Genomic DNA, 24777 nt, shown 5'->3' on the forward strand with positions numbered 1-24777 from the left:
AATAACTTACGGACGTAAACAACAAGAGTAGCCAACGGTGTAAATTTATGGCGGCAGACGACGAGGATGAACGAGTGAATCATGGTGTTCGTGAAAGGAACAGATTTTGATTTCTGTTGTAGTTTGGAATTTCAGGAAACTCAACAGCTGCCTGGCAAAATCAAATTATGCCACGTAGTTTACACTTCGCCCTTCGCTTTGATTGCATTTGATATATTCCACTGCTATTCTACAATGTTTGAATGTCAGATTATATATATCGGTGTAGACAATGAGCGATGTCGAATGCGGTGTGTCTTATCTGCGTTTCATCATATTAGGTGGTTCTTCTCTGAAGGTTAAATGAGGTTGGAAAAAATAGTACTCGTAGCTGTATCGGTAGAAGTTTCTAATGCATATTAAAAGTGAAATTCATTATGTTAATGAAATGGTCTACCTATGTTGGTTTACGTTAACAATATAGTAAATTGTGACTTTACTATGTCCTATGAAACTATCACTCGTACAGTTCCATTAACCTATCGGTGGTTTATATTAAATTATTGCACTATTTAAAAAATTGTAGACACGAGATACAAATATATGATGAAAAATATAGTCCATATTTTAATGTAATCCAAACCAGTTTCATCCATTTCTGCACTCTGTAGTGTATCATACATGCCCCACCGGAAGTCAAGGAAGGAACTGTACCACTAGTTAGATAATTTAATAATAAGCAATATTTCCTCGCATCATAGCAGCAGCATATACAACACATACATAACGGCACGCTATTAGATTGGATACCCCCCTTAGGCAGATATAGTAGAAACCAGAGGCTTTCCCAAATCAAAACATTATCCTCAATTAAAAGGTATACCAATGAACAATTTATTAACGAGATCATATAGAAAAAGTAAACAACAAATATATATACCTGTATAAGTGAAGCTCTTATAGAACAAGATTTAAATATATAGTATATATTCTCAAATTTCAATTTCAATTAACCTCTCTATATATATGTAACACGGTAGCAACAGTAGATTAATATCAAATTAGCAAAAATAATTGAATTTAATTATACATTAAGTTAACACTACTTTTACCTGTATATGAAAAAAGGGCAACTTCCAATGGTCAACTCGGGAACGAACGATGGCAGGAAGTTTCACAAACACAAAATATCATATATTAAAAAAAAGAAAACACTGGAGGAAAAAAAACTATAATAAAAAAATCACAAACTACAGAATTAAATAACTGAACACTTCCGTCTTCGATCCTTTCCCTCGCTGTCCATGGAATTGCAAGGCACAATTTTACACTTAAAAAAATCCAACCAATACGCACCCGATTTGAAGTCAATCTGACAAACGGCAGAAGGAATTCAAATCACGGAGCCAGACATGACGTCATGTTCTATACAATAGTACCAGAACAATTAACCAATAGAACACAAAATGAAAGAACCTTTTTTTTTAGAGATATTAAAGTAGAATACACTACAACTCTATTAACTTAACAATTATTAGTTAGTATGTTTAGGACATAGTAGAAATATTGAATACCTATAATGTCTACCATTGCTCTTAAAACCCGCATACGTCTTCTTAATTTGGAAAGTTTCCCATATCCACTGATATGAACATATTCACCAAATTTTACTATGTTGCTGCTGTCAGGTCTGTAAGAAAATATTTAAAAACATATAGTTAACAACAATAGTTCTAGAACTTTAAACGTTCAATAACTAAATATGTATCTAAAGTTCCCTTGTGCTATCACAATATATTTTGCTAACAATACCACGATATGCGATCAAATTTTGCGTTAAAGTGGTACAATCGTGTTCGGAGACCATGACCATGATTAAGGATACTTACGGTGATGACACAATGTCCAAGGAATGGTTTACCGCTGGCTCACGATGTTCCGGGAGTAAAGAGAGGACGTTGACAATGCGGAACGCCTTGACGTCCACCAATGATACAGTGCATCAAAAAATGTCCATAATTAATTACTTAATATCATATTGTTAGCAGAGGAGTGCATTCCGTTGATTCTATCCTTGCATTTTAAAGCATGAGAATCGTGTGCGCCAAGATGGTTCTCAAGGTACTGTCAGAATACCTCGTGCTCGTGAGCTCGTGTGACAATCTCGCGGGAAGTGTTAGATCACTCGGAAAGTGACCAATATTTTTAAGATAATGTGGTTATTGGTGACAAGGCATGGGTCTTTAGTACGACAACGAGTCCAAAACACAAAGTGAAGAGTGGCAAACGAAGGGCTTCTCGTGCCTGGAAAAAGCTAAGATGAGTTTATCCGGAGTGAAGGTGATGCTCATCGACTCAAACGGGGCAATTCTCAAAACGTTTGTGTCCCAGGTATAGACTGAAAAAGCTGCACCACGCCAACGTACCGTCCTACATTGCTTCCTCGTGAAGGAGTACCTGGTCAAGCACAAAGTGACAACGCTTCCCTAGTCGCCATAGAACCCGATTTAACATTGTGGGACACTATTTTGTTTTCAAGAGTAAAAGATAACCGTTTTGATAAAGCTACATAGCATTAAAGAGACTGTGACGAGGTGCCTGAACGAGATTTTCGTCGACCCCAACTAGAAAGCGTACGGAAACTGGCGGAGGTACTGCCAACGGTATGTTGATGCACAATTGAGCTATTTTGAATAATTTTTATAATCCGTACTTTGATCTGCAATAAATTTCTTTTCCCGGATTCATTCTATTTATTTTCTAGTAGTATGTGTATGAAACTATATTTAAATATAAATTTGGAACACCTGAAGCAAACAATACTTGACATATATACTACTTTCCATATTTAAAAAATACTGTGGGAATCAGACACCTTAAGGGGTGGGGTTTGGAAGAGATGACAAAACAATAAACCAGAACGACCTATATCAATATGCAATCCATAGTTTTCGGGGACTGAAATGAATATTGAATTTCACAATGTTATTTAAATTGAAGTTCAGCTCCATCGCCATAAGTGTGAAAAATAGTAGATTTAAAATGACTGAACTTAGTGTTGAAGTCTTTGTTTTTGGAGTCGAGAAAACATCTGATCTGTTCAAAATCACTTTTGGAACAGTGTTATACTTTAATCTCAAGTTACATTTTAAATGTATAATATTTCTAAACTATAACTCCACTCAGGAATGCACTATCCTGCTGCTAGAAACGCATTTACTAGCAGGAACCGGACTAATTTGACTTCAGCTGAACTTCACTCCGCTTATCCCCAAGCCTACACAGAAGTAGATTCTTCTTACAACATTAAAGAATTAACTCTCTCGAATCAACGCACTAAGTTACAATATATTTCAAAACAGCTACATGCAATTATCATAACACGATTCAATATTTCATTTTGTTTTCACAGAATATTATATAGCAACACTTACTTTCAGGCTATACAGTACTCATCTCATAACATTTTCAACCAGACAATAACTTTTACTATCAACACTCTCATATTCGCAATAATGAATTGAAAACTATTCATGAAAAATTCTGTCTCCATTTCTTCTTCTTTAACACCTTCGCACAAACAGAACAAAAACACATATGAACTTGAGCTGATTTGATATTGAGTTTAGCGTCCCTTTCGACAGCGAGGCTATATGAAATTTAGACGTAGAGCTTGATGTGGGATCCGAACCACATGAGCTCCCAGCGGGAATCGAATCCGAGTTTTCATGCCAAATGCGGGTACACTAACCGCATAACCGCAAGGAGCTCCTAAATGAACTAAAAAGCAACTGTGAAATTAATTAATTATCTATACAAAGTTACATATTTCTCCTTCTAATAGACTTCTACCACCCAGATCCCTTCATCAGTTTATCTAGTACCTGCTTAATCTCCTTTGATTGGTAATCAATGTCACAACAATCCTATCTCTATTGACTATCATGTATTTCCGATTTCGGTGTACTGTTCCTGTTTCCTCCGGAGAGTTCGTTAATTGTCACTTCCCGAAGTATCTTCTCTTACTACTTTAGTTTTCAGCTAATATTTTGTGTTTCTACGAACTCAAGTCATCTTCGTCCACTTCTTAATAGCCAGTACCTTTGGGGATGGTTTTGTTCAGAGGACTGTAATTGCACATGTTCTTGAAAACATACAGTCTGAAGTATTTCAGAGTTAGGTGTACAGCTATTTATAGTATCGAACATGATAGAAATATCTTCTTTTTCTGGTATTGTTATAGTTCGGAGAAGAGAGATAGGCCTACCGTTACGTTGCTTAGCAATAATATACCTTATACAGTATTATTGTATCCCGTTATTGTGTTTGCAAGTTTTTAGCCACTTTAATGGGGAATACGTGCTTAGAACGCGCTCCAAAGACGACGCAAAATGGGGGAGTACGTCTACAGACGCGCTTACTAAAAAGACTTCTTCGTCCGCAGAAAGTGCGTATAAAGTGCAAACTTTTGGATTTATGTTCGGCATGGTTCTTCCGTCCCCAGGGAAAAAATAAATATAAAAAGCTGGGGAGTAAATATTAAAAACAAGATTCAAATTAATGTAAAGGTTAAAAGTAAAACTTCGAAATTCAGGAGTTTATTTTTTTGTGATTTACGTCTTCATTCAACGACAACGCTAAGAAGAGCCAGGCGTTGTATTATTGGCGGAGTCTGAACCACGACCGGGACTAAAATCAGGTGCATTTGGTGGTGGACAGAGACTCACGCAAGGTCAATCCTCAGCCCTAGCCACTGTTTAGTTGATAACACACATGCTTTTGGTTCATGAGATTTCTGGTTTCGATTCACGGTGCGAGCTCCTTAAAATCCGAATACATTGGAGTGGTTCGAATTCCATCTTAAACTATAAGTCCACATCCGATACAACCTCGGAGCTGAAAAAGGATGCTAAACTCTTACTAGTCAACCAAAATCAATCATTACCCATTATTGGTCACTCTGCACGATACGCCCTTGCCTTTTCATGAGCTGGATTACAGGACCACGCTACTTTTTCCGACTCACCACTTACGAAATTTGATTATTACTATAAACAAGCTACTCAAAATAATAATTCATATTTAGATTTTGAATGCTTTTTATGATGCATTGACTGTTTGTTAATAAGCGCGTAAGAGTCAACATATTGAGAATAACCAAAACCATATATGATAATCAGTTATCATTGTCCATAATATACAGTTTTATATATATACGAAAATGACTCAAATTTTGCAATGTACTACAACATTCAGATGTCAAGTGATTATCATGCTGGAATTCATATTCAATTTATAGTTTACAATGCAAGAATTATGAAGATTTAACTATAGCATTTACCCTAAATACAATATATAACTGGGAATAGTGATTCATAGCACGCTCAACGTGCTAATTGAACCTTTCCTGAAAATGTATGCTTCTGGAAACGTCTCAGATATCATATTTCTTCTTATACGAACCTTTGTGTTTAAAATTAATTCGATTCATAACATTAATTTGAATAAAATAACTGACTACTAAGGACATTGGGTTGCTTTATCAAAGTAGGTACTTAGGAATTTGTATTCGTTGCAATTAACGAGCTATTTGTAACAAGAAAATAGTAGAAATTTAGTGGTACACTTTTTTTTATAAAGAAGAACTTTTCTCTACCATTTTAGAATATCAAGATGTATAAGCAAAGAAAGTAACATAATTTGATATATATAATGTATAAATATTAATAAAAATGGAAGTCATCACCGCCAACCCTACCTGCTGATATACTGGATAACGCTCTAGTCTTGGGTACACGGAATCCTGGTTCTACTCCCTGTGGGAGAGTCTCGTTATTAGTATTGCAGATGTTGGGATTTTTAGCGGATTCGGATTTGTGATCGGATGGCGGATGAACGTCTGAACTGTTTGACATGCGATTTTGAACGTAGCGCCTACCTCGAGCTGGGGGTTTCATCATGTCATTTTCATTCGAATCCGTATAAAAGGGGGTTAGATGGAGTTCAAAATGCACGTCACAATAATAAATTCATTAACAATTAAATTTAAATACAATCCCTCTTTCGTTGTTGCATATCGTACAATATTATATATTGTTTCAAATATAGACGAACATAAAATACATAGTCAGTAAGGAAACGAAGAAACTTAGGAAGGAGAGCTTGCCGTGCTCTGTCCAACGACAGACTTAGAACAGCAGAGGAAATCATACGGAAATGGTTAGACGAGGAAAATGAGTAAACATATTTAGCACTTGAGTCAAATTCGGATTATGCCGCTTCTTGATTTAGATTGAAATACTCATCTTCAGAAGGGAGGGTTCATATACACTTTCAAGTATTTCACATAAACTTATTTTCTCCATGTGAAAGGCATGCTATCAGCTATTACCCAGGTAATTTATATTTTAGTTGCGAGTATATATTAAAACAACAATAGGGGCGCGGTGGCACAGTGGTAGGGTTCGCATCAGGCCGTCGTCGAGACAACACGGGTGCTCTGGTGCTTACACAGTGTACTAAAGCCTATAGTATAGTGTACCATATATACGTTAGGTGTATTTCATTGCTTTCATTTCTATATCGAAGCAATTCTACTGAATTAGGAGTTATAATCCGTATCCTAAATTATTGCCGTTACGTGGCGTAGTGTCAGTGTATCAGTGCAGAAGTGAATATGGAATATAAAAAAGATCTTCAATTTAAACTGGAACTTGACAAAAAGTTTCTGCAGCTCGACCAGTCCGCCTGGAAATCTGCCATTGGATCAACTCCACTTTTCCAGGTATTTTTGATCACATCAGTGCCATGCAGTTAAATAGTGAAAATTTTTGTATTTTTCTAAAATTCAAAACGCAACAAGAATACGATGACTTTGCAGCTCAGGCCCCTAGTGAAGTCCCATTCACTCATTCAAATAAAGAAGTGAGTTTAGTTAGAATCATTTCCGCCGCAGATCCGACTACCCTCCTTCGTGTTTGAGTTCCCTATCGAGGCACCGACCGAATAACTTATTGAGTGAGGCTCTTAGTGCATATGGTTCAGTGATTAAACTTGAAGATCAGTAATAGGCCCCTACTTATCCACCTGGTATTAAAACTGGAACTCGCCATGTACACATTAAACTGGCATCTCATGTGCCATTCCTACTTCTAGTCCATGGTTATAAAGTAGGAGTATCATACACTGGTCAACCGATTACATGTTTTAGCTGCCACAGCTCTATGCACACAGTATCGAACTGTGGAATGAAACGGGGGGCTCAACCCAGGGGGGAGCGAGTATAATTCCGATCACTGGTCCGTCAATTCCTCGCATGACAGAACTCGGAAAAGTGACTCCTATGACATCATTCAAATTAACCCCACAGGCCATTAGTAGTACGCCCCCCCGTATGCCCGAATGACTCATCCTCACTCTCTTTTACGACCAGGGTGAAAGGTCAATGACCTGGCCCAGGGTCAATGACCTAGGGGTACTTAGGACCACCCCCTCTAAATTTTGGCAGGGGTACCTTGGCCCATCCCCTAAATTTTGGCAGGGGTACATAGGACCACCCCCCTTAAATTTTGGAAATTGCCAAATCTAAAAATTTGGTATGGTAGCCTAGGACCATAGTATGTATCCCTATTAGTATTGGGTGTCTATGTCGTTCCCTTTCATGGGTAAAAAATTGCCAAAAAGTCAAATTTCGGGGGTTTTTGACCTAATTTATCCCCTTTGATGAGGTGTTATTACCCTATATAGTTATATGGACGTATACAGGGGTCCATTCCCTTTCATAAGACATGGGTATATTAATGCACCCCTTGAAAAATTTGGGAGGGGTACCTTGGCCCACCCCTTAAATTTTGGAAATTGCCCAATTTAAACATTGGGTATTATAGTACAGGACCCTAATATCTATTATGATAAATTTGGACGGTCCACCTTGTTTCCTTCTAGGGGTACAAAATTGCCAAAAATATAAACGTAAGCAATACGTTATACCACGTGTTTGGTTTTCGACCTAATTTATCTCCTTGGATGAGGTCCTATTACCTTATATAGTTATATGGTCATGTATAGTGGTCCATTATCTATCATAAGACATGGGTACATTGGTGCACCCCTTGAAAAATTTGGGAGGGGTACCTTGGCCCACCCCTTAAATTTTAGAAATTGCCCAATTTAAACATTGGGTATTATAGTACAGGACCCTAATATCTATTATGATAAATTTGGACGGTCCACCTTGTTTCCTTCTAGGGGTACAAAATTGCCAAAAATATAAACGTAAGCAATACGTTATACCACGTGTTTGGTTTTCGACCTAATTTATCTCCTTGGATGAGGTCCTATTACCTTATATAGTTATATGGTCATGTATAGTGGTCCATTATCTATCATAAGACATGGGTACATTGGTGCACCCCTTGAAAAATTTGGGAAGAGTACCTTGGCCCACCCCTTAAATTTTGGAAATTGCCAAATCTAAAAATTTGGTGTGGTAGCCTAGGACCATAGTATGTACCTCTATCAGTATTGGGTGTCTATGTCGTTCCCTTTCATGGGTAAAAAATTGCCAAAAATTCAAATTTCGGGGGTTTTTGACGTAATTTATCACCTTTGATGAGGTGTTATTACCCTATATAGTTATATGAGCGTATACAGGAGTCTATTATCTTTCATAAGATATGGGTACATTGGTGCACCCCTTTAAAAATTTGGGAGGGGTACCTTGGCCCACCCCTTAAATTTTAGAAATTGCCCAATTTAAACATTGGGTATTATAGTACAGGACCCTAATATGTATTATGATAAATTTGGATGGTCCACCTCGTTCCCTTTTAGGGGTACAAAATTGCCAAAATATAAACGTAAGCAATACGTAGTACCACGTGTTTGGATTTTGGTCGATTTTATCCCCGTTGATGAGGTCCTATTACCTTATATGGTTATATGGGCGTATACAGGTGTCCATTACCTTTCATAAGACATGGGTACATTAATGCACCCCTTGAAAAATTTGGGAGGGGTACTTTGGCCCACCCCTTAAATTTTGGAAATTGACCAATTTAAACATTGGGTATTATAATACCGGATCCTAACATGTATTATGATAAATTTGGATGGTCCACCTCGTTTCCTTCTAGGGGTACAAAATTGTCAAAATATAAACGTAAGCAATACGTTGTACCACGTGTTTGGTCTTTTGGCCCAATTTATCCTCTTGGATGAGGTTCTATTACCTTATATGGTTATATGGTTATGTATAGGGGTCTATTCCCTATCATAAGACATAGGTACATTTGTGCACTCCTTTAAAAATTTGGGAGGGGTACTTTGGCCCACCCCTTTAATTTTGGAAATTGCCCCTTTTACATGTTTGGTATTATAGTATAGAACCCTAATATATATATATATTACTATAAATTTGGGTGGTTCACCACGTTTCCTTTGATGGGTACGAAATTGCCAAATTTTAGTACAACCACGTGTTTGGTTTCGGCTCAATTTATCCCCTTGGATGAGGTCCTATTACCTTATATGGTTATATGATCATGTATAGGGGTCCATTCCATATCCCCTTAAATTTTGGAAATTTTCCAATTTAAGCATTCGGTATCATAGTACATGACCTCAACATGTATCATGATAAATTTGGGTGGTCCATCTTGTTCCCTTTCATGGGTAAAAATTATTAAAATATAAACATAAGCAATATGTTGTACCATGCGTTTGGTTTTTGGCTCAATTTCTTCCCTTTGATGGGGTTCTATTACCTTATATTGTTATATGGTCATGTATATGGGTTCATTTCCTATCATAAGACATGGGTACATTGACGCACCCCTTGAAAAATTTGGGAGGGGTATTTTGGCTCATCCACTCGGTTTTAGAAATTGTTTTAATATAAGCATTTGGTATCATAGTACAGGACTTCAATATGTACCACTATAAATTTGGATGGTCCACATCGTTCCCTTTCATGGGTAAAGAACTACCAAAAATCGAATTTCGGAGGTTATTGACACCTATTTAGCACGTTATATGGTTTATTACCTTTATATGTTTATGTTCCCTTTTAAATTTGGGAATTATCAAATAACAAAATTCGGTAAACGTTTTCTAGGACCCGTTAGTATTCCTCTTATGGCCAAATATTCAAAATTTAAATGTTATTGACCGGCTTTATTATTGAATAAGTACAGGATTTATTACTTTTTTCATAAGACACAGGTGTATTTGTGTACCAATCTTAAATTTTGGGAGGGGGTACATTTCTTATTGTCATATCAATAATTGGTAATTGTTCTTTGGGTAAATCATTGTGATCACGTGATCAGTTATTGACCTATGATGGGATTAGGAGTCCAGGACATTGGTACATTGAAACTTTGTAGGATAATTTGAGAATGCGTCATTGGTATTGATTATTACAGCCAAATATAAACGTAAGCAAGACGTTGTACCACGTGATTGACCTTGATGAGGTAGTGTACAGGGATACATAGCTAACCTTATTGAAACTTATGACTCATAGTCTTAAGGGAATACATGCTACAACACTGGCAAAGTTATTGTTGATGCAATTTGATTGGCTGATCACTATCTTTCCTGCAATCTGATTGGCTGATCACTATCTTTCGTGCAATCTGATTGGTTGATGAGTTTTAAATCTTTACTGTATTCAGTTTTTAAGTTTTGTTTTACATTTAAAAATCTTGTTTTCGTTCAACATTTTACACTCAATGAAAAATATGATCAAAACCGTTTATTTGTTAATCGAATAGTTAAAAACCGGATAAAGTTTGACGGTTAACCGTGAAACGTAAAAATTTTTTTTTTGCTTGAAACATTTTGTTTGAAAATTCTTGCTTTCAAATTTTTTGTTTGAATTTTTTGTTTCAGAATTTTGTTTGAAATTTTTTTGACAACTTTTGTTTCAAATTTTTTTGTTTAAAATTTTTTTGTTTGAAATTTTTTTCGTTTCAAAATTTTGTTTGAAACTTTTCGTTTGAAATTTTTGTTTGAAAAAATTTTTGTTTGAAATTTTTTGTTTCAAAATTTTGTTTGAAATTTTTTTTGTTTCAAAATTTTGTTTGAATTTCTTTCGTTTGAAATTTTTTTGTTTGAATGTTTTTTCGTTTCAAAATTTTGTTTCAAAGATTTTTTGTTCTAAATTTTTGTTTCAAAGTTTGGTTTTGACATTTTTAAAAGTTTGTGCACTCATTAGTAAAGAACCGGAACTGTTTAGAACAAAAACCTCTGGCAACATTGTGGTGCAATAGTACACGTCAGAATATGGTGCAATAGTACACGTCAGAACATGATAACGCAACGTCATCAGTTTTGCATCATCGTTCGCGTTAGTATTCATGATAACATCATCATGGCTACTTGTCTGCAGTTTCTAAACACGCGTGATGTGATGAAATCATTTACCAAGATTACTGATTTACAACAGAATGTACCTTATAGAATCTTAGCTAGCCAAATGATCCCTACAGAGTTTGGATTAAGAATCGTAGTGAAGCTTGAAAATGATAAGAATATAATTTTACCAGCAAGATATTTACCCATGGAAGCATCAAAACAAGAAGAACTGCTGCGTTTCTTAAATACTGGATCTGTATCTTTATGCTATAAAAGACTCTTGGGTCGAAGTCATCAATTTGAATTTAGTACACAGCCAGATTCGTCAGCAAAATCATGAAATCATGAATCAGCACATCAGACATAGTTGTATGAATGTGGTTGGTCAGCAACTGTGATGAAACCATGAATTCAAACGTCAGCACATGACGTCAGCCGTAGTTCTATAAATCAACCAATACCGTGAAATCATTTGAGCAAGTGCTTTTCAGGAGGAAAGATGTGTACTTCTAACGATAAAGAATTCATCTTCGCAAGCTATTATCCAATAAACAAAACATGTGATGATTGGTATCAGTGCTAGAACATTTGAACCAGTGATTCGATTGGGCAAAGCAGAACAATTTGGTGTACAACTGACCTGTGAAGAATGGCACGAATCGACCAAATGAACGATGAGCTAAATGTGACCATAGTCAAATCATTAGGCTCAAATCATGAAGTGGTGTTCGAAGAGAAGATGGTGCTGTTACGTAAAAAGAGTACATTTCATGTCCCTCGCAACATGGTGTATCTAACACAAACAGAATGGAACAAATTCATCAGCGTATTCCAGTGTGCGAAACATGCAGTGGAAGTGTGCAACAAAACAAGTATATTCCTGAAAAAGTACTATTTTGAAAAATGTGTCATGCATATTGTACATCATGTATCTAGATATTGTGATGGTTGTCAGCATCGTTCGTGGGTGCATACCTGTATTGATAAACAGTTTATTTGTGATCAAATGGACATTGAGTTTCCACCAATTGATATCGCAATAGACCTTAAAAGACTTCAATTGGAATTAAAATTATACGCTAAAGACAAACTAGTGCAAGAAGTTCAAAATACATTGTATCGACAATATCCAGAACCAGTATCTGGTATGGATGTATGTGGAGTGTAATAAAATGATCCATTTCAATGAATTGTGTTTTTTTTCATTTCAAGTACAACCCCATATTCTGACGTGTACTATTGCATCATGTTCTAACGTGTACTATTGCACCACAATGTTGCCAGAGGTTTTAGTTCTAAACAGTTCCGGTTCTTTACTAATGAGTGCACAAACTTTTAAAAATGTCAAAACCAAACATTGAAACAAAAATTTAGAACAAAAAATCTTTGAAACAAAAATTTGAAACGAAAAAACATTCAAACAAAAAAAATTCAAACGAAAGAAATTCAAACAAAATTTTGAAACAAAAAAAATTTCAAACAAAATTTTGAAACAAAAAATTTCAAACAAAAATTTTTTCAAACAAAAATTTCAAACGAAAAGTTTCAAACAAAATTTTGAAACGAAAAAAATTTCAAACAAAAAAAATTTTAAACAAAAAAATTTGAAACAAAAGTTGTCAAAAAAATTTCAAACAAAATTCTGAAACAAAAAATTCAAACAAAAAATTTGAAAGCAAGAATTTTCAAACAAAATGTTTCAAGCAAAAAAAATTTTTTACGTTTCACGGTTAACCGTCAAACTTTATCCGGTTTTTAACTATTCGATTAACAAATAAACGGTTTTGATCATATTTATCATTGAGTGTAAAATGTTGAACGAAAACAAGATTTTTAAATGTAAAACAAAACTTAAAAACTGAATACAGTAAAGATTTAAAACTCATCAACCAATCAGATTGCACGAAAGATAGTGATCAGCCAATCAGATTGCAGGAAAGATAGTGATCAGCCAATCAAATTGCATCAACAATAACTTTGCCAGTGTTGTAGCATGTATTCCCTTAAGACTATGAGTCATAAGTTTCAATAAGTTTAGCTATGTATCCCTGTACACTACCTCATCAAGGTCAATCACGTGGTACAACGTCTTGCTTACGTTTATATTTGGCTGTAATAATCAATACCAATGACGCATTCTCAAATTATCCTACAAAGTTTCAATGTACCAATGTCCTGGACTCCTAATCCCATCATAGGTCAATAACTGATCACGTGATCACAATGATTTACCCAAAGAACAATTACCAATTATTGATATGACAATAAGAAATGTACCCCCTCCCAAAATTTAAGATTGGTACACAAATACACCTGTGTCTTATGAAAAAGTAATAAATCCTGTACTTATTCAATAATAAAGCCGGTCAATAACATTTAAATTTTGAATATTTGGCCATAAGAGGAATACCAACGGGTCCTAGAAAACGTTTACCGAATTTTGTTATTTGATAATTCCCAAATTTAAAAGGGAACATAAACATATAAAGGTAATAAACCATATAACGTGCTAAATAGGTGTCAATAACCTCCGAAATTCGATTTTTGGTAGTTCTTTACCCATGAAAGGGAACGATGTGGACCATCCAAATTTATAGTGGTACATATTGAAGTCCTGTACTATGATACCAAATGCTTATATTAAAACAATTTCTAAAACCGAGTGGATGAGCCAAAATACCCCTCCCAAATTTTTCAAGGGGTGCGTCAATGTACCCATGTCTTATGATAGGAAATGAACCCATATACATGACCATATAACAATATAAGGTAATAGAACCCCATCAAAGGGAAGAAATTGAGCCAAAAACCAAACGCATGGTACAACATATTGCTTATGTTTATATTTTAATAATTTTTACCCATGAAAGGGAACAAGATGGACCACCCAAATTTATCATGATACATGTTGAGGTCATGTACTATGATACCGAATGCTTAAATTGGAAAATTTCCAAAATTTAAGGGGATATGGAATGGACCCCTATACATGATCATATAACCATATAAGGTAATAGGACCTCATCCAAGGGGATAAATTGAGCCGAAACCAAACACGTGGTTGTACTAAAATTTGGCAATTTCGTACCCATCAAAGGAAACGTGGTGAACCACCCAAATTTATAGTAATATATATATATATTAGGGTTCTATACTATAATACCAAACATGTAAAAGGGGCAATTTCCAAAATTAAAGGGGTGGGCCAAAGTACCCCTCCCAAATTTTTAAAGGAGTGCACAAATGTACCTATGTCTTATGATAGGGAATAGACCCCTATACATAACCATATAACCATATAAGGTAATAGAACCTCATCCAAGAGGATAAATTGGGCCAAAAGACCAAACACGTGGTACAACGTATTGCTTACGTTTATATTTTGACAATTTTGTACCCCTAGAAGGAAACGAGGTGGACCATCCAAATTTATCATAATACATGTTAGGATCCGGTATTATAATACCCAATGTTTAAATTACTCAATTTCCAAAATTTAAGGGGTGGGCCAAAGTACCCCTCCCAAATTTTTCAAGGGGTGCATTAATGTACCCATGTCTTATGAAAGGTAATGGACACCTGTATACGCCCATATAACCATATAAGGTAATAGGACCTCATCAACGGGGATAAAATCGACCAAAATCCAAACACGTGGTACTACGTATTGCTTACGTTTATATTTTGGCAATTTTGTACCCCTAAAAGGGAACGAGGTGGACCATCCAAATTTATCATAATACATATTAGGGTCCTGTACTATAATACCCAATGTTTAAATTGGGCAATTTCTAAAATTTAAGGGGTGGGCCAAGGTACCCCTCCCAAATTTTTAAAGGGGTGCACCAATGTACCCATATCTTATGAAAGATAATAGACTCCTGTATACGCTCATATAACTATATAGGGTAATAACACCTCATCAAAGGTGATAAATTACGTCAAAAACCCCCGAAATTTGAATTTTTGGCAATTTTTTACCCACGAAAGGGAACGACATAGACACCCAATACTGATAGAGGTACATACTATGGTCCTAGGCTACCACACCAAATTTTTAGATTTGGCAATTTCCAAAATTTAAGGGGTGGGCCAAGGTACTCTTCCCAAATTTTTCAAGGGGTGCACCAATGTACCCATGTCTTATGATAGATAATGGACCACTATACATGACCATATAACTATATAAGGTAATAGGACCTCATCCAAGGAGATAAATTAGGTCGAAAACCAAACACGTGGTATAACGTATTGCTTACGTTTATATTTTTGGCAATTTTGTACCCCTAGAAGGAAACAAGGTGGACCGTCCAAATTTATCATAATAGATATTAGGGTCCTGTACTATAATACCCAATGTTTAAATTGGGCAATTTCTAAAATTTAAGGGGTGGGCCAAGGTACCCCTCCCAAATTTTTCAAGGGGTGCACCAATGTACCCATGTCTTATGATAGATAATGGACCACTATACATGACCATATAACTATATAAGGTAATAGGACCTCATCCAAGGAGATAAATTAGGTCGAAAACCAAACACGTGGTATAACGTATTGCTTACGTTTATATTTTTGGCAATTTTGTACCCCTAGAAGGAAACAAGGTGGACCGTCCAAATTTATCATAATAGATATTAGGGTCCTGTACTATAATACCCAATGTTTAAATTGGGCAATTTCCAAAATTTAAGGGGTGGGCCAAGGTACCCCTCCCAAATTTTTCAAGGGGTGCATTAATATACCCATGTCTTATGAAAGGGAATGGACCCCTGTATACGTCCATATAACTATATAGGGTAATAACACCTCATCAAAGGGGATAAATTAGGTCAAAAACCCCCGAAATTTGACTTTTTGGCAATTTTTTACCCATGAAAGGGAACGACATAGACACCCAATACTAATAGGGGTACATACTATGGTCCTAGGCTACCATACCAAATTTTTAGATTTGGCAATTTCCAAAATTTAAGGGGGGTGGTCCTATGTACCCCTGCCAAAATTTAGGGGATGGGCCAAGGTACCCCTGCCAAAATTTAGAGGGGGTGGTCCTAAGTACCCCTAGGTCATTGACCCTGGGCCAGGTCATTGACCTTTCACCCTGGTCGTAAAAGAGAGTGAGGATGAGTCATTCGGGCATACGGGGGGGCGTACTACTCCATTTCTACGAAATCTGGTGACCAAGATGATGCTCTTGAGCATCGATCCTCGGTACAAGACCCAGAAGAGTTCCCTGCACTTACAATCAAGTCCATTGAGAAAGCGAAGGAAGTTACCCAATTTCCGAGTAAACGAGTGCCTTTATCAACTACATTAGAGGTCTTCGGCATACGAGTTTAGCAGCATATCCCCTCACACACCATAGAGGTTGAACCCAATCCATCACCAGGTGAGGATAGGGAGGTCCCGCAAGATACACAGGAAGAGAATCTTGAACCCCTAGAAAGCGATTTTCTCCAGCATCAGACACAAGGGCTTCAGTTAAGCGATGTTATTTCTAAACAAAAAAGACGAAAATTATATCGGAAGGAAGAACGGACTTGTCACTTGGAAGGCAGCAAAGTCTCTCTCTTTCTTCCGAACGTGATCCACGTACTCGCCCAAAACAGGTGTCTGACACAGATACATAAGGTATTGGACTTGAAGCTTTGTAGAAAATAATCATCGTTGCAAGTAAAATAAATAGGGTGGCCGACAATGGATACGAAACCACACCAAGTAGTGTTGTGTGTGCCTCCTTTTTGTTATGTTTTTGTTCTTTCTCTACGTCAAGTGTGTACAATACAAGTGCCCTCCGATTTTAATAGTGCAAGTGTACTGATTGGAATCGCGGTAAATATCACTTCTCCCACCACCAGGAAATCCTTGAGTGTTAGTTGCGTTTAAATCTACCGTCTACGTATTTGTATTTTTTACCTGCAGTGCCTAGCCTATTCATTTACATCTATCATGGATTTTGTAAGTTATTTTCTGCTTCCACTCTTAGTTTTAAGACATATTAAATTTTAGTAGAATAAACATACATAGATCTCGACATTGCACATAAGTGTTATACTACGAAATTTTCCTCTATATGACTGTGATAAACTCTTTATCCTTTCTTACGATAAATTTAAATCGCGCAAGTAGTGACGATAAAAAGGCATATTTAAAACAATTTCTCACATGCCATAAACCGGATGTAGTTTGTGTGCAAGAAGTTATACATGATTTATTTAACAATATGCTAGATTATGATGTGTTTGCTAATTTAGGACCCATCACTGGAGTGGGGATGTTTATCAGGAAAGGATTGGGTCATACCAATCTTACTCTCTCCCCTGACGGACGTATTATTCATTGTGTCATACAGGGGCACCTGGTCGTCGGATCATACGCTCCGTCTGGGTATACAGCTAAGAAGGAACGGGCTGAATTTTATGGCCAAAGTTTGCCACAATTCATGTCCCCTCATATTTCTCGTATGGTAATCATGGCTGATTGGAATACCACTGAAACCACCGCAGATTCAATTCCTCCCCCCTTGTCCCGCATTTTTGGAATTTTCTGGGCTTATCACTTAAGGGATGTAGTCATTGTTTCCAACTCACCAAGGATCTATACTCATTATACCTCGCATTCGAAAAGTAGGATTGACAAAATTTATGTCACTTCTGACTTGTTTCACACTATTATTGACGTACAGACTATTATATCATCTTTCACAGATCATGCAGCGCTCAAGCTAAACATAAAAGCAGATCAACCCCTGCCTGCCGTCAGCAGGCGAAGATACTGGAAGTTAAATACATCATTACTTCTACACGACGGTTATCAGGAGGAACTGGCACAACAATATTCTTGATGGAACAGATGCAACAATATTTTCCAGATCTCGCATCTTGGTGGACAACATTTCTTGAACCTAATATCGCTCGGTTGTTCCAAGGCAAAGGACGCGAAACACGACACGATCAGAAGTTGATGTTTGAATTCCTCTATCAGGCATTGCGTCAGGCATGGTTTGCGACCCACTCACTACAGAATAAACGCACCGTGAAACAGCTCAAACTACGACTACAAAATCTCAAGGATCCCACACTCATGCCTTCTCTTATTAATAAGACCACATATTATAGGCTTGTCCAGGAAACTGTCACTATTTAGGAAGTTGCACATCTGTTGCACCGATGGAAACAGGCCACAATAGTATCTTTCCGACTCCCAAATGGTGATATTGCTAGTGATTCGATCCAGATCCTAAACGCTTTTCGAGAGTATTACTATAAATTTGTTCAACCCCGACCTTCTGACACCAATATTACAACTCGTTTTATGTCGATTATTCCCAAACTTATTACGCAGAAAGAGGGTCGTGATCTTGTGCGCCCCATAACTTCCCAGGAAATATGGATGGCCCTCCAGGCAACAAAATAAAGAGCTCGCCAGGGTATGAAGGTCTGCCGTACTCGTTCTATAAACAATACTGAACCTTTCTTTCATATACCCTTGTCTAGTTGTTTAATACATATTTAACGGGAGGCTCCAACCGCGGTAACATCGGAATCACAATATTCATCCCGAAATCAGCCAATTCTCAGATTGTACAGGAGTACAAACCCATCACTTTACTGCCTACCGATTTGAAACTGTTCACCAAAATTATGTCGGCACGTTTAAAACTTATATTACAAAAGTTTATTAGTCCATACCAGGCAGGAACTCACACCAAATATAACATCTATTATGTGTTATATTCGTTATCGGATTTTATAACGTACGTACAAACTCGGCGCATTAAAGAGGGGGTTCTTGGCATAGATTTTTTTCCGCATATGACTGCGATGATCACGGGTTTCTTCTTCAAACCTTAGACGCCTGGGGATTTCCTCTTGCATTTCAACAAGTCATAAGACAACTTTACGAATCGGCTCAATGTCGAGGTAAGATCAATGGTCATCTTTCCGAACCTTTTGCTCTCCAACGTGGATTAAGGCGATAGTATCTCGACGATCCTCTTTGTGATAGTTCTAGATACCTATCTCTGGGCCCTGGCTCAGATTACGTCTCCCGGTATACCGGAATATCATCAATTACACGCCTTCGGGTTTGCGGATGACGTGAACTTAATTGGAACTCAGCCCGAAGATATGCTAACCGCCATCCGCATAACTAACGAGTTCACCCAGTGCTCTGGGTTGGCATACAATAAACACAAGACCAACTCCTGTCATTTCACGGATTCTCTCTACCCTCCTTACCTGATTTACGTACAGACATTCCAATGGTTGATGCTTTAACAGTACTCGCCATAACTTTTCATAGCGATGCAAGGAAATAAATGGATGTTGTCTGGCGTCCTATCGTTAATCAGACTAAGCAGATGCTATACTTACAACGGTTTCGAGGTCTGCATATAATACATAAGATTCAATATTTCAAGCAGTATGTTGCTGCTAAACATTGGTACTACGCGCGCACCTTTCCCCCCCATTCTGTTTACGCTCGCCAAATTGAATTTGTATTTATGTGGTTTCTTTGGCGGGGCTACTTCTTCCACCTCCACCACGACACTATTTATCCTCCTCGCAGCGAAGGGAGCCTTGGACCTCGTAAACATTCGTCTTAAAAGTCAAGTATTATACATGCTAGATGCGTATTAAGACGTTGAGCTCCATATGGACTATACACGGATGTGGATCGAATGTTTCTGGCCCGAATACTCTCAACGAAGGAATCCGCCTTTCTGCAGATTTGGCAACTTATGTCCTACATTTGTCACCAATCTTGTTGAAGCATGGACATATTCTGGTGAGCTTGCTACCCCTACTACATATACTCCCCAAACCTTATACCGGCAATTGTGGAGAGCGTCACTTGTAGATGTGCGAGTCCGGATGCAGGATATGTTCCCCAATAAACAATGGCGCCAAATCTGGCAAAATCTGCGAACGAATGTCCCCCCTTTGCACACACAAGCAGTATGGACGACCATAGTTCATCAACTGCCCGCCACAAAAGAAAGACTTGTGCGCATTGGACGTACCTCACCCTCACCTGCAAATATTGTGGCCACTCCGACACATTACAGCATCGCTACACGTCATGTTCAGGTGTCGATATTATTTGGAACCTCCTCCTTCGTATGTAGAGCTTGATCTGCCGTACATCTGTTCCTTTGTTTACCGTAGATCTCCTATTCTTTCCTGCATTTCAGTGTTACCCAAAAACCAAACACAATACGGTCCTCTGGTTAGTTGGTACCACATTGTTATATGTTCATCGTTCCATGCCGTGGAATGATGAATGCTTATATTTTGACTTTTTACAACGGAAACGCCGCAAATATTTTTCAGTCGATATAGAAAAACGGTCTTTCAGTGGCCTTTTTGCAAGCGGCTCTGTCCCACCTGTCGGGAAGGACCGGGAGGCAATGAGTTGTGCTTGTTAATATTTTCCTTGTTGTGATGCATAACCAGCATCATCATACAGACGAGTAGGTTCCCTCAGAACCACACCTAGAAATTTCTTACCAGTGGTCGGTCCTAGATTACGCCTATATTGTATCCATGTAATTTTCATATGTAATGTTAGTGACAGTATAATAAGTACTAAAGTGGTAGAGCGTTCACCTCCGGTGGTCGGGATCCCTGGTTCGATCCCAGGTCGCGCCACGTGGACTTTGTGGTGGACAAACACCGTGCGCGTGCGTTTTCTCGGGGTTCTCCCGTTTCCTCCCATTTTCTTCATTCCACCATTTCATTCATTTCTCACCATCATTGTCTCCTTTAGTCTAACAGGCATAACCGTGGGATGTAAAACTTAAAAATTTCATTTTTTCAAACAACTATAATCATCATAGGTGTACAGATTAAATATTTCAGGGTAAGCAATTTATTACTACAAATATAATGTTAGTGCATTCAGAACTCTTAGTTCTATTAGTGACGTTTCATCGTTATTTGATTTTCTGTTACTTCTTTAAAGCAACCGCAAACAACTGTAAATTAGGAAGACGTCAAATATTTCTGAAAATACTTACGTTTGCAAGTAAATATGTGTAGGATGTGGTTGAATACAAGATAATGGACATTCACAATACAATCCTGTTTCTTTCTTTTCATATGTATAAACTGGTTCTAACTTATCTGTAATGAAATATTTTAACTAATTAACTGCAGAGAAATAATATATAATTAATTCACTATCAAATACAAGATTTAAGTAGTATTAGAGAGGCATTACGGTAGTGTGACTGAAATATCCGTCCACAGGCGCATCATTTTCAAATTCTAGAAGGAATGGAAAATGTGGTACCTGTTTAACCACATAGGTTTTCCATCCAACCATCAGCCAACGGTTGGATTTCGTTGCGGAAAAAATCTAGTACCTGCGAATGGAAGAAGTCGTAAATCGCAAATTACACCAGACAATCGTCACAGAAGAACTTGCCTCTCAAGAAGTGATACAGATGCCAAATAAGGGGAAGTCAGCAGGAGAGATATCGGGGAAATACAATGGGTGAGAAAGGGTTTCATACTCTTAGAGATCCTGCAACATTCCTTGCGCAGCATGTGGGTGAGCAGTGTAGTGCAACATAAAGATATCGCATATGTCGACAGTTGATGGATCCTTGCAGACAAGCTTCCAGTGCATTTATTGAATTACAGCACTATAACTATATGTGTAGATAGTTTCGCTTCGCCCGAGAATGATATGATGGATCACTCTTATCAAAACCCACCACCCCAATATCTGGAAGTGGACATGATCGTTTGCGATTGTCAAAGTAGATCCATTTTTGATCTGAAGTGATAATTCAATTCAGGACGCTTCCCTGGGAATTGTTTATACTAACATAGATTTTTGTTCGCCAGTGTCAACAATATGTGGCATACGTAACTCCGACTTTTCCTCTTACATATTACACTCCAAATGATAGTGGTACAATTAATGCGGAACTCCTGTGTAGTTGCAAAAAACATCATTGCGAGGTGATCATCCGAACATTATCTTAGTTGATACCTACGGGGCTCACTTGCCAATGCTGTATCACAAAAATTAAAAATTGGAAAAACCAATATTGAATAGTGTGTTCATTCGCCATTTCTGTTACAAATGCACTCTCAATGTATTTTGCGGCTTACTGTGCGTAGTGTCGCAGTTTGAATTCCCAGTTATGTGTTATCCTCGTGCACTTTCATATGATGTTCTTCAACATAAAAAGCACACGGCTTTTGGCTGTTTGGATATTTCAGCTACTTTTTGGACATGCACAAAGTTTGTGACGTTGACGTGACCTCAGTCAATCATTGTGAGGTGAGTTTGCTGAGGGGAGTTTGCGACAAAAAGTCAAAGAGTGAATATCTCATTTGTACCAGCCTGATAACTTATATAAAGTTATCATTTTTAAAATGTACAATAGAAGTTTATTTCTTTATAGGTTAACAAAATGATACATTATTATTTTAGAGAATCAAGATAGAGGATTAGATAGTGAAGAGAATCAGATCGAGATAGAGAATCGAAAACCAATCAAGATTGCCTGGCCTCGCTCGAAAACGGTACTCACAATTATTAAATGTAAATGTTCTTTTAAGTTGTAAAATTCACCACAGAACAAAGGTGGTAATTGTGTGAGACATTCACAGTATAGAAAGAAGGAGTCCGTTTTATTCGCCTCAAAAAGCCGGCTTTTTATGGAGAGAAAACCTCCATCACAAAAAGTGGATTTTGTATCGCATCTTTGTTATTGAGTGAAACAAAAAACGGAACTGTATCAAGAACAAACAAACGAAATTTGTTAGATACATTCTTTCAATGTGTTGACTCTTAAACAAAAAAGAAGTCTATTGACTTCAAAAACTTGACAGTGTTGGTTACCAGGGTAGCGGATGCGGTTCCAGCACGTTGTTAATTAGGCATTCCCAAGATACGATCGTCCCGGTTTCAATTCTGTATGTCTCTGTTCGTTAGGGACCAAGATACGAGTGTCTTGGTTTCAAGTCTGTATGTCTCTGTTTGAGATTAGTCGTATAACACCGGGAGGTACGACGGATGGGGAATTTTAAGTTGGGTAACACCAACTAGAGGGTACAAATTTCAACTAACAGAAAACATAAATTGTGAGACGGGATTCGAGCCAAGGGTTAAAGACATTAAATCCACACCGTGCTTATGGAATATACCAGTTTCTTCATTTATCAGTTATATTGATAGCTCCCTATAATGGATGCCCAGCATTATTAGCGGGAGTTCGCAGTATATCTAAAGGCTGTTCCAGAAAACCTGATAGGAAACTCCCCTATCTCTCACCACTTACCACTGCAGAAGGGGAAAACAAGTCATTGACCTTCACAGGGAGGGAAGCTTTTCTAATAAACAGAATCGTGTAAACTCTAAATTCTTACGTCAATTCGCTCGCACTTGATGTTGAGAAAGCACTACTGTTCCTTTAACTATTAACCCCGAATAACAAACAATTACTGTTTTTAAGTTTTGTCTTGTAGAAAACTATTGCCTATTATTTATGTATTGAAGTTTACCCATTATAATGGTGATTGGAACGAAGGGGTCTGTGTCAAATATAAAAGTAGGAGGGGAGAAAATAGAACAAGTGAATAATTTTCGATACCTGGGTAGCATTCTTAGTACTGACATGAAATGCGAACGTGAAATAAAAGCAAGGATAGGAATGGCGAAAGAAGCCTTTAGGAGGAAGAAAAGTCTGTTTTGTGGGACCTTGAATAAAGAGTTGAGAAAAAGACTTATATAATGCTTCGTGTAGAGTGTTGTACTGTATGGAGCGGAAGCGTGGGCATTACGCAAAGGTGACGAAAATCGACTGGAAGATGTGGGTGTGGAGAAGAATGGAAAAGATTACTTGGGTCGAGCGGAAAACGAATGAGAGAGTGTTAGAAATGGTGGGTGAGAAAAGAACACTTTTAGATATTATTAGGAAGAGGAAGAGAAACTGGTTGAGACATTGCCTAAGAAGAGATTGTATCATGAGGGACGTCCTGGAGTGTATGGTCGCGGGAAAGAGAGGGAGGGGGCGAAGGAGACTACAATTAATGGATGATATTAAAACAGAAAGATCATACGCGAAGACGAAAAGGTTAGCGGAGGACCGTGGAGCATGGAAGCTTCTCAGCTGCGGCAAGTCACCTGCCAATAAATGCAGAATACCAATGATAATGATGATGAAGTTTACCCTACTGTAAAACATTTTATTGTTTTAACAAATATCGAAAACATTAAAATCAATAAGAGCTCAATCTGCCCGATTTTGTATTAATGTGGAAGTTGATCCCTGATTTCGTAGCACTTTATTTTTTACTTTTATTTTTTTAAAGAAAACTCCGCACTTGTACTCGGTTTGCTTAAAGACATTGTCAACTATAATTTTGGAGAAGAAACGAAGTACTACGAAAGAAAGTAACCCAGACACTGATGAATTCT

Source organism: Thermobia domestica, chromosome 7, assembly GCF_964235325.1.
Source record: "Thermobia domestica chromosome 7, izTheDome1.hap1.1, whole genome shotgun sequence".
Classification (NCBI taxonomy): Eukaryota; Metazoa; Arthropoda; class Insecta; order Zygentoma; family Lepismatidae; genus Thermobia; species Thermobia domestica.